The sequence below is a fragment of the Equus caballus genome, chromosome 1, assembly GCF_041296265.1.
Source record: "Equus caballus isolate H_3958 breed thoroughbred chromosome 1, TB-T2T, whole genome shotgun sequence".
NCBI classification, from domain to species: domain Eukaryota; kingdom Metazoa; phylum Chordata; class Mammalia; order Perissodactyla; family Equidae; genus Equus; species Equus caballus.
The window spans coordinates 19,050,462-19,066,902 of NC_091684.1; the positions used below are offsets into that span (position 1 = coordinate 19,050,462).

The 16,441-nt window shown below is 44.7% G+C and overlaps 1 long non-coding RNA gene across 1 annotated transcript; it reads right to left on the reverse strand.

Annotated features, from left to right (window-relative positions):
* Positions 1 to 6,117: 6,117 nt before the first annotated feature.
* On the reverse strand, positions 6,118 to 13,377 carry LOC138916508 (uncharacterized). Its single transcript, XR_011423798.1, has 2 exons — positions 13,034 to 13,377; positions 6,118 to 6,382 (listed from the first exon to the last, which is right to left on the reverse strand). It is a non-coding gene; the product is annotated as an uncharacterized lncRNA (long non-coding RNA).
* Positions 13,378 to 16,441: the final 3,064 nt, after the last annotated feature.

The following is a 16,441-nucleotide window of genomic DNA, read 5'->3' on the forward strand; positions in this document are numbered from 1 at the left end:
GGGATCAGTGGCAACTTAAAGCATCACCAGAACTCACAGCTCACTATAGCCTCCCCAGCTGGTGACTCAGAGAACAGAAAAGAAAGACACACACACAAAGGAGTGGTCGGCATTTTCTTGGCTCCTCTTCCTTCTCCTAAGCCCATTAGAGAAGCTCAATTGCACGTCCACAGGGAGGATGTCCCCATTGTTAAGGCTCTGCCAGCTCACGGAGCAGCCCAGGGGAGGCAGATGGGGAGAGCACCCCCTCTTCTCCCACTTTTGGAGCCCAAAGCGAGCCTCCTTCACGCCCTCTTCCTCAGGCTGCATTTGCACATTGCCTCCCGCCCCCAGCCCCCAACACACAATACTGAATAAATATGCCTGGCCCTGGTCCATGTGGGAATTCTGGAGAGTTACGATTGTTATTTCCAGGAATGCACAGACACCAGCAAAAATTCATTTCCCAGACGCATGGCTATTTTGAGAACCAAATCTCCTGCTCTGTAGCAATCAAATTGGGGGCTTTTCAAGTCTTGCTTTACAATAGAAACCTGTTCTGCCTTCAGCTGCCTTTTTCCTACAAGAATTCAATAAGAGAGAGAGAGGCCATTAGAGTTTCTTCTTCCCATCTCCACTTTGGCACGACATACATTTCTGGCCAACTTTCCTGAGTCTACATCTTAGTATATTCTTCCTGACAATAGTTAGTGACAAGCATGTCAGAAACAACAAACTCCGTCATCTATATGGCTTATCAATAATTTAGTCTTCCCCCTCATGAGAGCCTGTGTGTTTTGCAATAATGAAATATATGATTTTAAAAATAAATAATAGGCTGTTGTCAGCCCGACTGTAGCTGCAAGTTATGAATGTGATTGATTGATTGAACATTTGACTTCATCTGCTCGAGCAGGATCAAAGAGAGACTCTTGCAGCCGCCTAAGGCCACTAGCAATTTATTTAGAGACTGTGTTCGGATCCCAGCAGGTAGCAATATTGGACTGAGGTACACAGAAAATCAGCTCTTTGAGGTTTTTTCCAAGTCCAAGGGAAGCAACAAATGAGATTTTTTTTTCAGTTCATTAAATCATTAACCACTTAATCACTAAAAACAAGACATTATAAGCATTCCCCTTAGCCGAAATACCCAGAAAACAGAAGAAACGCTGCTTTGCAGAGATCCGGGGTTGCAAGGTGGGCCTTTTACACGACGTGACAGTCTCTAATTTTTTATTTATACGGCACTGTATTTTTTTTTCTTCATCTTAACTAATCAGTGTGGCAACAGCCACGCTGACATCCAAAAGTGACAGGTGTCTGAATTGCAATGAGGTGTCTATACAACCGCCAACTCGGGGGAAGGAAAAGACAAAGGTGTGGGGGAGATGTTTGTAAAACAAATATTGCAACTGCTAGGCTGATTGAGCAGAAAAGGAAAAAAGAGAAAAGAAAACAGGGGATAGGAAATTGCTGGTGGTGTGGAATACAACCCCCAAATTCAGCCAAGGCAGAGATCTTCCTGAGTTTTGGTGACCAGTTGGCATAGGAGAGACAGTCCCTTCCTTCTCAAGAAGGGTCTGAGGGTCAAATGTGATTCTTCGTCCCTCACGCAACAGCTTCCCGGAGCTTTTAAGAACCCTGTAAGCAGAGCAGGGGAGCCATTCAGCATTCCAATGAGCTGGGCTGGTGAGGAGCCGAGTTTGGTCCTAACCAGGGTGCCAGGAATAAAGGAGACATGATGTGAAGGCCCGAGGACATCCACCCACAGAGGGACAAGCCCATCTTAACAAGAACAGGTTACGGTCTGAGTTGTTCTAGCAGGGGAATGGAAGAAAGGGAACGTGTCTTCCCTTTCCGGCTCCCCTAGTCCTGCGCTGTCTGACCCCAGGCAAGGCAATTTAATAATCATCCGAACGCTTTTGACTTCATAGCGCCTTTCATCCACGGATCTCAAAGCGCTTCACAAACACCAATTCATTAACCTTCACAACCCACCCTGGGGGACAGGGGGTGGGCACGCTTCCCCTGTGGTTGGAACACTCAGCTGGAGACACGAGGAAAAGCAATGCTGCTTCAAGGTCACTTGAAAGTTGACCAGGAAACTCAGGCGTGAGATCCAGAGCAGCTGGCATCAAGATCAGGCACCACTGATTGCTGGGGCCTCAGTTTACCCTCCTTTGTGCTGTTGGGCTGGATCCTGACCTCTGATTCTCCTAAGATAGAGCAAAGGAAGCTGCAAGTTCGGGCAGGAAAAACAACATTGCTTACAGCCAGCTACACGCTAACCAGTTTTGCATACAACACTTCTGCTTCCTACAAGAATCCCGTGAAAGTCTATAAACCCCAATTTACAGGGCAGGAAATTCAGTCTAAAGGATGTTAAAGAACTTATTCAAGGTCGCCCAACTCTTAATAGTGGAGTTGACAATCACTCTGTCTATAATAATAAAACAAATAATAATAATGCATGATTATTCATAGCCACTCCCCCAAGGCTGCCCCTAAGAATTCTGTTTTCGTTCATGGACCTTTCTGGGTCTATGATCAACTCATCAATTGAGCCTATGAGCTGTAACAGGAAACGTTGAGGCCAGAAATGGCAGAAAGCCTGGTTCAATTTACAGAGGAGAAAGTAGAGAATTACTTACTGGGACAAAAGAGTAGCTCTGAAAAAGGAGGGGGAGCCGGGAAGGTGGGAGGGGGAGCCCAGAAAGTGAGAGGGACAGCCTGGGATGGGTTTAGAGAGAGGTTTTAGGGGGATGAATTGGGCACGGGGGAGGAGAGATGCTGGGGAGCAGTTGCTGTGCATGTATGAACTATATCACAGAGAGATGGGAAAAAAAATAATTTGAAGAAGTTTTGCCTTGCATTATGATGTGGTTTCTTAAGTGACTGCAATATAGATTTGAAGTGCTTTTGAGTTGCTTTTGGATGCCAGACTGATGCTTCCTTCAATGCAACGCTAGGCAGAGGCAGGCCAAAACTCAGTGTGGGGTTCTACGGGCTGCACAGCTGACAGTTGCCTATCTCTGGTCTTTTCCTGCCACATTTCCTGTCATTTCTCCCATCTTGGCTGAGCTGGACACTCTTGCTTCTCTTCTGTGCTTCCCTGTTGTGTAGAATGGGTGTTGATCACACGCCTTTTGCCTGCTCTTATAACTGTTGTGTGATTGAACGCTCCTTCCTGTGAGTGACCTTGGTGGGGTTGGGCAGGACAAGCAGCATAATTGACTTTACCACCCAGGTGAATTAATACACACGCCAGGAGGCCACCAATATTTGCGGAATGTTTTAGTCAAGGTGGGTTAACTGCCATAACAAACAGCTCCAACAAGTCAACAGCTTAATATAGTATAACAAAAGAGGACTTCTCACTCGTGTGATGCCCCATGTTGATGTCCCCAGGCAGCAGTTCTCCTGGGCAGGTCACCCCGAGGCCACACGCCAGGGACTAGGCTTCTGTTGTCTTGTTATTACCCCATCCTCTGGGGCCTTGGAGTCCTGCACATCCAGTTGCAAGGACGGTAGAAAGACGGAGTGTGGAGAAGGGCACAAGAGCCACAAGCTAGGCCTGGAAGTGATGTTCATGTCACTCTGCCAATCATGTGGTCCCACCTACCTGCCAGGGAGGCTGGGCTGTGTTATCTAGCTGTGTGTCCAGAAGGAAAAGGAACTCTGGTTTAGTAAGCAGAAAGCAGGGTCCTGCAACAGAGCACTGGGTACTCCCTTAGCAGCCAAACTTGGAACTCTGCTCCCATTGCTCCCACAGGCGGCCATGCATAAGTTTGTGGGTGCTATGTGACTGTCTTTGCCCCACAATGGATTTATGAGTAAGCTAGAATTCTCCAGAGGGGAGCAGAGCTTGTTTGTGGAGTTTTGAAAAAGGCTGTATGGATTTAGGATAACTGGGAGTTATCTGACATTTTCTGGTTGGAGGGAAGACATGTCCAATTTAATAACTGCCTTTGAACTGACATTGACCAAGCCATCTTCCTCTCTATTCTGTAAAAACCAAAAAGAGAAAAATAAAAACTCTGCCACATGTAATGTGTAAAACTGGATGGAAAGGGGTTTCTCACCTAGACAGTAAAAATGTGTGCGGAAACTCCTCAAGTTATGTCTTCAGTGTCCATCAACTCAGGTTGACCATGCTTTCTCGGAATATCCAGTCAATCCTGGGCAAAAGAGAGTGATTTGTTCCTCATCCTCAGAAAAAAGCCTTGGTTCTCTTTCCACGTGTATCCAGAGCCTCAGCAGTAAAGCTGGTCGAAACTTCATTCCTGCGTTTCCCTGGAGAACCCGTGCTTTCGGGGTCACTATGACAATCCCTAAACATGCAGCTTTATTTTGGAACACAACCATGCATACTCCTTAAAGATTGCAGGGGTTTAATAATGACAAAAAAATCTGCTTATAGCACAGTCTGTTTCTCTTCATTTCCCTTGAAAACACCAAACTCTGGTTGTTACAAAGAACCAAGGATGGAATATTCCAAAGCAACGTCTCACTCGTCCTTCCTTTCAGGTTCTTTTCTCTGCTGCCTTCAATCCCCCTTCCCTTTCCATTTGTCGAGACAAAAGAGAAAATTCTATAACCACTGGCCTCTGTCCAGGAACACAGAAGAATGAAGCGAGGCAAACAACAGAGGAAAGGGAACGACAAAGACACAAACTCAAATGAAACTGCTTAATGATCTTACAGGGCAGGCCCGTCAGTGTGGTGACTTCTTTTCCTCTTTTTCCTAAATATCCAGTTTATGGTCCAAATTCTTAGAGTAAAATCGAGGGTTGGTAAAAGAGCTCTGAAAACCCCTATGTGGAAATGATTTACCCATCCATTTGTATCCTGAATCTTTAAAGAAGTCATCTGGTTTGACTCCGTAATCCCACTGCTGAGACTCTATCCAAAGTTAACAACTTCATTTGGAGTCTCCTAGAAGCAGAGCCTGAGACAAGGATTTGGTGCAAGCAAGTGGTTTCTTTGGGAGGTGATCCCAGGAAGCATGGTGAGGGAGAGGGGAATGTGGGAAACAAGAATGAGAAGAAAGCCAATACAATGAATATGCTAATGAGTCAGACACTGTGGGTAGCTGGGGCTCCATCCTGCGAGGACCATCTGACATACTGTGTAGAACACACCTTTCAATTGTCACCCTGAGGCACAAGGAAGCTGGAATTCCCATTCCCACTGGTTGAAGTTTGCTTGGGGACATAGACTCTGGCACATCCAGGCTATTCCACAGGAGCGTAGGTCAAGTATGTTCCCATGGCCAGAGAAAAAGTTCAGGCAGGTGACATAAGAAGACTGTCGAGGGACAGTCTTCAGGAACCCTTGGAAAGGCCTAGGGATGGGATGTTGACAATATCTGTTATAGATAATAATCCTAATACAGAAAAAATAATAAGCATAACAGGATTGCAGGATTATCTAAAACAAGTGAAAAATTGGAGGCAACTTTAATGTCCACATTAGAGGGAAGGCTGCATGAGTTCTGGTACATCCACTCAATGAAATACTGTCCATTGTTATTTTGTTCAATAACGTTACTGTTTACCAGGCTCTGTACCAGGTCCCAGGGTCACTATGATGAGAAAGACAGACCTGGTACTTACCCACCAAGAGTGTATGGTCTCATTTGTTTAAGCAGGATTTGAAAAAACAAGAGCATATGCCTGGGTTTACTATAATACCCAGGACTCAGGATTGTACATACAGCCTGACCGTAATTCTGTTTTTTCAAATGCATAGAAAAAAGACTGGAGGGAAATACACCAAATCGTTCACGGTGGTCTTCTTTGGGTGATGGAAGTTTCTTTGCTTCTTGCATTTCTGTTTTCACCAAATTTTCTCAAATAAGAATATATTCTTCTCATAAGGGAGAAACATAATAAACTTTATTTGAAAATAAGAGAAAAAGAAGTCACCTGCCAAGCAGAAGGGAACTCAAAGCTGGCCCTTCTCACCTTCTCCCTATGCCCGACTTTTAAGTATGTCTAACATTTCTGATTCCCTGCTGAACCTGGAAGCAGCATCTAATGCAAAGTAATTTGGGGCACTTCTCAGGCATGCCTGGGACCGGGAGGTTGCAAGCATCTCCTGATTAGATGTGAAGTTCTTAGGGACCACAAAGAGAACAAGAAACATCTATCCCTTTTATTTTGCTTAAATTAATTCATGGAAATGTGAAGCCCACAGTCGTGTTGTCCAGGTTGGTCCTCTGTATGCCGATCAGCTTTGATATCATCTTCAATAGTTATCCAGTGACTTCAGTGTTGGCAAATCTCCTGCCTCTGTTAGAAACTTGCCATCCTGCTAGAGAGAGGGGCCCTCCACATTGGGGAACCTCCTTGCCAGTCATTTCTCTGGTAGATTCTTGAGAGTTGGGGAGGAAAGATGGTACCTAAATACAAAGTATTCTCATCAAATGCTTTGAAAAATGTACAATGAGCTAGGCTTAAAAAAGCAGAAATTAGGACTATACGCAATGTAATTTCATTTATTGGAATAGTTACAGTTGGCAAAGCTCACCCTGAAATATTTTCCATGCAGTGTAAAAGAGGTAAATATCTTGGAAACCCTCTCTTTCGACTCTCCCAAACCCCTTGATTCTAAATTATTTCTGATAGATGGAAATATTTTCATCCTTAAGTCCATCAGTATTTGGCTATAGGTCCAGGTTGCAGCGTTGCCTAACGCCAGGGGGCTCCACTCACACGGGGCTGTCTCCTGGAGTTGTGCAACATAGGGTCTGTGTGCATCCAAAAAGGATTTCCAAAACAATTCTCCATGTTCCTGAATTTCTGATAGGCCTTTGGCTACTTAATTCTGATGAAGGAGCCCAAAGTGAGGATCATTTACAGTTGAGGATCATGATGATCAACTCGTTCCAAAGTGTGGCATTTACTGGTTCCTTGGGATATCAACAGGTATTTTGCAAAAGAAAGGGTCTATGATTTAAATAAAAAATGAGTTTAGGAAAGGTTGGTTAAGTAAACAAACAGGGCTTTTTACTGCATATTTATTGGTCTTAAATATGCTGGTGTCATGTATCTTTATGAATTTCCAAGACAATACAGAATATACAAAGTTTCCAAATTTTCTAACACAGAAGTGCCCCCCCCCCCGCCCACTGCCCTTTTTGGGTTTTGTCGGGATACCTCTTACAGCCACAGCCAGCGGTAAGTGCACTTTATTCGTCCTGAGGCATATTGGGCATCAAATCTAGGCCACTGGTTCTCAAACCTCTGTGTGCATCGGAGGTCCCTGGAAAGCTAGTTCAAACATCATTCCTGAGCCTGTCCTGAGAGACTCTCATTCAGTAAGTCCAGGTGGGGTGCGAGAATTTGCATTTCTGAGTTCCCAGGTGATGCTGCTGCTGCTAGTGCAGGAACCACATTTTGAGAACTACTGGTTTAGAGGGATTTACTGAGTCCCTAGAAAGACAGACAACCTGGAGGGAAAGGAGTGGTTGTCTAGCTGCACAGCTGGTCCTTTGGATATGAATGTCTCATTTCCCCATGAAGTGCACGATGGTGAAAGGATACTTGATTATTAAAGGCCAAGGCTGAGGGCCTAAAGGGGAACACAATTAACTGCAGTGACAGAAGCTATGTCCCTTTAGGACAGGGGTAAGGAGCACTAACTTTGGTGTTAGGCAACCTGGCTTCAAAGTCCAGGCAAATCGTCTCTCTTGAGCCTCAGTTTCCTCATCTGTCATACAGGCATCATGGTTTTTACCTGTTATGGTTATGGGAAGAGCAAATCGGGTAACAGGGGTAAAGCACTTAGCACCATGTTTCCAGGCAAGCTCTCCGTAAACGGGAGGGGAAAAGACTTGCTCACTGCGCATAAGGCAAGCACTGGTACAGGAAGTGAGGCATTGAGGCCGGACAACAAACCTCATGTACCGAGCACATGGTCCAAGTTCTCTTGACATACTTTGGTCTAGCACTGGTCTCTTAGTGTAGAACCAGGGTTTAGACTGAGAGGTCCCTCAGTGGTGACCTGTGGACCCCAGGAGCAGGACAACCATCTCAGAAACTACCAGGTCTTATGCTTGTCCCAAAGCCCTCCAAAACCCACCATGACACACAGTAGGTGTTCACTGAATATCTGTTAAATAATCAGTGTACAGCAGTCCCCCCTTACCTGTGGGGGATACATTCCAAGACGCCCAGTGTATACCTGAAACCGTGGATAGTTCCAAACCCTATAAATACTATGTTTTTTCCTCTGCATACATATTTGAGGTGTGACAGCAAAATAGCATGAATTTCTTTTTCCTTTTTCACTATTTCACGGATAGATTTGTTCTTACTGTAGATCTTAGCATCTTCAGCATACAATTTTTTTCCATTCCTTATTAAGTCAAGAACTTTCACCTTTTCACTTAAAGGAAACTTCTCTTTGGCACATCCTAATTGCCAGCATCACTACTCTCGCACTTTGGGGCCATTATTAAGTAAAATAAAGGTTACTTGAACACAAGTATGTGATACCATGACAGTCGATCTGATAACCAAGATGGCTACTAAGTGACTCCTGGGTGGGCAGTGTGGATCCTCTGGACAAAGGGATGACGCACGTCCCAGGTGGGAGGGAGCGGGACAGCACGAGATTTCATCATGCTACTCAAAACCCCAGGCAATTTAAAACTGATGAATTGTTTATTTCTGGAATTTTCCATTTAACATTTTTGGACCACAGTTGACCTTGGTAACTGAAACCACAGAAAGTGAAGCCATGGATAAGGGAGGACTTCTGTATTTGATAGAGGGGTACAACTAACCTGACCCCAGGAGCAAGTGAACAATAAAACACTGACTTTGCTTTAGTCAGTCAAGCTTTTTCTTCTCAGAACAAACAAACGAAAAACAAAACAAAAAATAAAATCAGACAGGGCTTTGGTTCTGAAAGACACTGAACAAATACACTTGAGTTATTCTCTCAAGAAAAATCAATGACTTTCCCATCCACCAGTGTATGAGCCTTGGGCATCGACTCAGAAATACTGAAATCCTGCCGGCCTCATGCTCTCCTGAGTCCACAGGCTGAGCACACCCGTTCCAGCATTCCTAGCTCGCCGAGCCGTGTGAAATCATTTCCTTCTTGGAGCGCAGAGCCATCGCTACAGGTATTAACGCACCTTCGAAGCCCTCTGCCCCCTGGCTAACATGGCCAGTGGACAGAGCAAAGAGGAAGGAAATCAGGCAGCTGTGGGGCTGGGTTTTGGCGAGTGGGCTTTTGGAACATCGCAGGGGAGTTAAGCAGAGCCGGGAGGCTGGCCAGGAGCTAAGCAGATATTTGGCTGAGCAGCAGAATCACGTGGGGACCTTCTATTTAAATTATTATTATTATTTAAATTATTATTTAATGACAGATTCCTAAGGCCTACCCTAGACTAGATATAGAATCTCCATTTTAATATCCTCTTTTGGAGATCCCATGATGGAAAAAAAAAATTCCATGATGGAAAAACTTGCAGGAATCAGTTTCCGTCCAGGAGACGCCATCGTTCTGAGCTACCTGCAACCTTTTGCAGCTCACCCAGGGGTTTCAGGCTCTGGAGACTCCCTCTAGAATTGCTCCCCTGGTGCTCCCCTTGCAGGAACAAACTGACAACATTGAAGAGCAGGGATGTTCTTTTAAGAACATACAGCATGGAAAAGAAGAGCTGGAAAATTCTCAAAGACTCTTATGGTTGCAGCCACGCGTCTGTAAGTACATCTTAGAAAGCGTTCATCTTCAAAAATAATTACAAAAAGTGACTAAGAGAAATGTGCCATTATGTCTGTTTAGAAGAATGTCAAGATCCCTCCCTTCGGCTCTTTGGCTCCCAGGAGGAAAAGTGGAAGAAGAGGACACTTTTGGTATTTTGTTAACAAACGAGGGGCCAGATCTTATAGCCTAGAAGCTGGAAGGACTCTCTCACCAGCTCCTCTCTGGCTGTCCCTGCTCTGCATGAGAGGAATTCTCAGTGCGGAGGGCCTGTAGGAGGCATTTTATGCACACTATCTCATTTAATTCTCACAACAGTCCTATGAAATAGGTCAGGGGTCAGCACGCTATGGTCAGACACCTGTTTCTGTAAACACAGTTCTATTGGAACATAGCCGCCGCTATTCATTTACATATCATCTACGCTGCTTTTCCTCTGCAACGGAAGAGTTAAGTAGTTGCAACAAAAACTCTACACCCCACAAAGTCTAAAATATTTACTACGTAGATCTTTACCGAAAAAGTGTGTTGACCTCTGAAACATGTCATTGGTCCTACTTTACTGATGGGGAAACTGAGGCACAGAAAGAATGTGTGTCACCTAAGATCATTTAGGTTATAAATGACAGTGGCAGAAGTATCTGGCCCCAGAAATAAATATACCTGTGCTTCTCCCCACCCTATACTGTAATACCTCCACTCCATCATGTTGGTCTCTTCCTGCTAAATGTATCGGCCAAAAAGGACATGTTCATTTGCTCCAAACAAAATGTCTCAGGCTGACCATCACACAGACAACTGCAGGAGACTCTGGTGTCCAGGGGAAGTGGTCATTCAGCCCAGCCCCTCCTCTCCCAGCCCCCAAGAACTGAGCTCCAGCCTTCCCAGAGTGGACAAGAGAGACAGTCACCCAACATGGACAGAGAGAGCTCTGTAAGGTCCAGGAGACCAGCTCAAGGATACACTGACTGGAGAAGAACAGAGAAGACCCAGGTGGCCTCAGGCTAAAGGCAACAGCTGCCCTTGGCCGAGTATCACCCCCGGGGGCGCTTATCCCTGGTCCTGTCTCTGGGGACAGGCCCACATTTTCCTTGTCTGATTCTGCCCTTACCAATGTCTTGCCACCTAGCCTCAGCTTGATTTGCCCATTAATATTACTCATGGCCATGCTGCCCTGCTGTCAAGGGCTCCCATCTGGACCAGGTTTCTTCCTGTCTGGCCTTGGCTCACACTTGAACCCTCTGCGTAACAGGCTATGCCTCACCAGTGCTCTGCAGCTCCTAAGAGATGTCAAAACTAAGGCTCCTCATCTTGAGAAGAAAACCCAAACTTTCCATACACATTCTGAAACCAAACAATCCCAAGAATAGAGTGTTAAGTGAAACTGGTGGAAAAGATTGCTGAGTTAAAAGCCACCGAAATTTCCAAAAATACAGAAACAGTTATATAAATTATAGTAAATCCAGATAAGGGAATACTGTGCAGCCATTTAAGACGATATCAACAAAGATTCTTAAAATTACATGACGTAGCAGAGATAAGACTGGCTTCATGGGCGTGGGACCTTTGCAGTTAAACAGGGCCCCATGTTTAGAAGGGCCCCACACTTGGCTTAATTCTCCATGGCCACCATCTTGAACTTCTTAATTTTCGAAAAAGGGGGACCCACATTTTTGTTTTGCACTGAGCCCAGAAATTATGCAGCTGGTCCTGAGCAGAGATATCTCCCAGGATTCATTCTCGCCTGTCTTTTAGTAATAGAACTTCCACACCCCAACCCACCTGCACACTCACCCTGACGAGGTTTCCGTGTGAGAATTCCTTTCCAGTATTTCTTGGGAAATTTTTATGTTATTCCAAATCCCGAAAGAAAAATCAGTAAAGAACTTGGGGAAATGGAAAAAAGTATAGTAATTCTTCTGCAAGAATCAAAGCTTAACACTCAACATAGAGACATTACTGGTTTGGATTCATCAATGTCAAGTTCAAAGCAAGAGCAGGAAACACAGGCAGGTTAAGGCTGACATTTCTGGGAACAGGACAGGAGCACACGAGAGAAATGGTCATGATCGAATCAGTCAGCCCTGCCAAAGCTCTTGTCCTGTTATAAGTGTGTTCATGGCCCCAACTGCTGCCAATGACAAGTCATTCTTGCAAATAAAATAAATAGTATTAAGTTTATATGCATGAATACTTTATACATATCCTGTTAGTAATGTTCTCAGAAAAGCAAATTTTGGGAGGAAAATATGTCCTCAAATTGGCAATTTTGACATGTGGTTCTGTATAGTACTTGACCTTTGCTAGGAGATCTGCATGTTACCTTATTTGAATATTATCTGACAATGTTCACTGGTATTTTCCAATTTGTAGTTTGATTATTTACTACAAGCTATGGTTGTTTGCAAATTCATTAAACTTAATTTTTCTTATTTATTAAACCAATTTTGTTACATAGCCACAGTAGTGAGTAAAGAGTATGCAGAATGTTGGGAGTTTTTTAAGAATAAATTACAATTTCAGGAATTTCTAAGAATTCCCAGGAATTCCAACTTCTCATTTGTAAACCCTCAAGATTAACATTCATTGGGTTTTTGGAAACACTGATTCCTGACATATGATGGCTCAGCTAGAGACTACAATTTCCAGCCTCCCTTGCAGCTAGATATAGCCGTATTCTAAGTTTGGGTCAATGGGATGTGATCCCAAGTGAAGCGTGCACTTTCTGGATTATGTTTTTATGAGCAAGATGCTTGCCCTTCATTGTATCTTTCACTTTTCTCCCTGGCTTGGAAATGATGAAAACTGGGGCAGCCAAGACATGGGGACCATGCGTTAAAGAAGAGAGAGTTATTCCTCCAGCTCATTCCCTGGACAAGGAGCAGACTACCTACCTTCCCTAGACTGTCTTTAGACTGTTACAAGAGATAAAATAAATTCTATTTTATTTAAGTCTCTGTATTTTGGGGTCTCCTTATTACAGCAGCTTAGCCTATACAAACACATATGGGAATATGCTTATGCTAAAATGCTATTTGACAAAGCATCACACAAATGCATATACAGTATAATCTCAGTCACTAAAAAATACACAAAGAAAATGCCCAGGAGAAAATATGGCAAAAGCCTGGCAACAAACAGGCTGGGAGAAGACAATTCAGACATTGTTCCAGAAAGAAATTAGGTTGTGCTACCTCTATTGTCATTAAACTAATACTTATTGAGCACTACCTATGTTCCAAGCAAAGAGCTAAAATAGAAAGCAAGAAAGACGAATTCTCCTTTTGACTGGAGTTTAGCAAAACTAGAAAGAAAGATGCTTGAAAATAATTACCAGAATGAGTGATCTGAAGAATGTATTCTCTCTTTTCGATGAGTCTTTCTCTGGATGTTGGAATATTGATGAGATCTGGGGTTTGGGATAATCTCAGCCTCCTTCAAGGACTGGCAGTTTCCACCATGCCCAGTAGAAGCTGATGGTTTCACCAGCAGGTGGTCGACCCCTTCAGCAAGTCCTTTGAGGCTAACTAAGGGCAGGAGAACTCCCAGAGCTTCCATTTCACACTCCCGCCCCTCCCTTCAGAAACCTCAGTACAGCTTCCCTAGCCCTGGGGTCAAGAAAACTGGAAAATATCCCAGCCCATTATGCTCTCTGTGTCAAGGGAGCCCTCCGTGTCTGGGAACACGTGGCTGACCATTTGGCTGCCATCTTGGGGAAACCGAGAGCATCTCTTTGGTTTTGGTTTCGGGGGAAAGAAAAGTAAGCTGAACAAACACGAGTGGAAATTTGGCACTTGTCTTACACAGAAGCTTTAATTTTTGTAGCCTTAAAAAAGTGAGAAGCTCTGGGGTTCTGTTTAGCAGAAGTCATTAAATATCCTGTAAGAGTCTGAGTTGGCGAGAGGCAGGAAGTTTGCTGTTGAGTAACCCTTGGTGTTTACTGAAGACTTTATCTCCCTATCTGTCCATCTGCCTGCCTGGTTGACACGTCCAGCTCTGCCAGCCACTGCAGGGCCTTTCTGTCCACATACCTGTCAGATTCCATTTTCCACCAGAAGCTTCATTAGGAAACAGAGGCTGAGCATTTTTAGAGACGCTTTAAACAGCTGAAGATAACGAAGGGGAAGTCAGTGCAATTAACCAAGCCCTTGGCAGGAGGATTTGAATAGTGAAGGAACTAATTGTGTGCCCCAGGCACCCACACATTATATTTGCCACATTGCCAGGCCACAAAGAATGTCTCAAAGCTGTGTATCTCCCAGGATGGGAGTGAGAAAGGAGTTGCCTTGGTGAATTCCTTTTCTTCTTCTTCTCCGTGAAGAAGGCGGAGTCTTTCAAGGCAGAATCTGCAGTTGTTTACTCATTATTCGTTCTTCCCTTCCTCCTTACTAACAGATTTTACTCAGATAGATGATATGCCCACATAAAAGAGCATGTTTCCTAGTCTCCTTTGCAATTATAAGTGGCCAACGAAATGTCAGTGAAAATCAACAGAGGCTTCTGGGAAGGCTGTCCTTCTCTCCTTTCTCATTCTTCTACCTGGAACATGGATGTGGTAAACGGAGATCCAACAGCCATCTTGTTATCATGAGGCATTCTTGGTGCTGGAATTCATGAACTTAAGATGAAAGAACAGAAAGATGGAAGGAGGCTAAGTCCCTGATGACCAGAACACTGCCATACTTCCACGGATTCTCAACCTCTACACTTCATATTACATGACAGAAGAATCAACCTTTAATTTTTTATTACAACTGTTAATTTAGATGTCTGTTGCTAGCAGCAAGTCTAATTTTAACAGGTACAACATACATTCAATTTCTACCTCTCCCACACATCTTTCTAAGAGCCCAGAGAAAAACTCAATCATCAATTGAGGCAGTCATTCATCAACAGACATTTATTTAGTGTCCACTGTAGGCCCAACTCCGTGGTCCACATGGGAGGATGGAAAGGTGAGTATGTGTGGTCCCTGACCCTGGGAGCACAATTCCACACCATCCCATAGAAAGAGCAGCTCTCTCCCAATGCACCTTGAGTCTCTGTTAGAGCTGCCTCACAAGAGAAGAATTGTGTAAGTCACTGGAAGGCAGAGACCCTGCCTTCTTCATCTTGGTGTCTCCTACCATCCTGGCACAATGCCTCTCCCCTAGGTGCTCAATGTTTATGGCAGGGGTATAGGAAAATTGAGCCTTTGGCCCAGCTGGCTTGTTTAAGCAACAGCTCATATCTGACAGTCACCACAGAAAGTGTCACCCAGCTCTGACTCAGTGGTCACTGATGATGCCACCTCTTCTCCACCCACGTGCTTTGCGGCTCAGATCCCCACTCCATCCTAACCCCTCTCTTCAGATACTGTGCAGAGGAAGATGGGGCTTCCTCTCAGTTCTGACTCTGCCTCTCCATCCTGGCCTTGCTTCAGGCATGGCCTTGTCAGCTCAGCCAGGCCCCAGCACCCTCAGGCAATAAGCACACTTCACATACCCCAGCCTCGCCGCGTGTATTCAGGGTGAAGAACCCAGCAAATCTACCGTGGTGGCCTCTTCTATCAATTGCCTTGGAGTGGGCTAATCCCTGAAGATCAAGGGTTTCATCAGAGAGGAGCCAGTGGGCCTCTCACGGTACATCCCTGGGATCATTTTTAGCAATGGAATTGTGGGCCAAATGCACCATTTGTCTCTCCAGCCTTCTCAGGCTTTCCAATGCGGCGGTTCCCAAGCCCATCATGACCAAGGCAGACCATTGGCCAGATCCTCATGGCCGGTGAGGGGAGCATCCGTCTTGCTGACCAGGCCCAGATTATACTGGAGGGTGGTATGGTTTGAATACCAACTCCATCCCTTTTCACCTCTGGGACTTTGAACAAATTACTTCACCACAGTAAGTGTCAGTTTTTTAGCCTGTAAAATGTGGATAACACACCCACCTTACGCAGTTGTTATAAGGATTAGAGTCAATGCCTAATAGCCCTTAGCCCTGTTCCTAGAACATAGGAAGCTCTCAAGAAGTGCTAACTGTCATCGTCAGTTTTGTTAAACCTGGCACCGCCTGTTGTTATAACTGCCTCATAACTTGGTGAACATTAATGGCTCTGATGCTGATAAAGAATCCCAGTTAGATTTCTGGGGGAAGGGGAGAAGGGTAACAAAAAAGTGACCTTTTCGCTGATTTTTCTCAACTCCTTACTTTACTTCCCATTCTTCTCTCTAGTGATATTATTGTCCTTTAGGTCATAAGGAAACAACCCAATTCCAGCCCAAGCTCTCATTCTAACATCCTTGCTCTGAGGCATCTTTATCACTCACTATCCCACTGGGTCAGCTTGCCGATTTTTTTCTTTTGTGCAGTTTACAGTAGAGGGTCTGGTTACCTGCCTGTTTTGTTCCCAGGACACTCCAGTCCATGGACATGTCTGAGGTGTGGGGAGACAGGCAGAAACGTAAAGACGCATGTGGGAATAAATGTGTAAATGTATTTAGACTTTATTTGGGGAAACCGGGTTTTCGCCGCCGCCCAAGTTCAACAGAGATGACTGTGCAGACCAAACAGTGGTTAGTCGTTGACACCAAAAGCCACTTGCAGCCCAAATTAGACACAACAAATCTGGGAAAGAATTTTTTAAAATGCAAACCTTGCAACCCACCCCTCACCCAGACTACTTTAGGCATCAGAAGTGACGGGAAATATGCATGCCAAGAGGAGGCGGGAGGCCGGAGTGCATTCCTCGGGCTGTGGCAGGTGA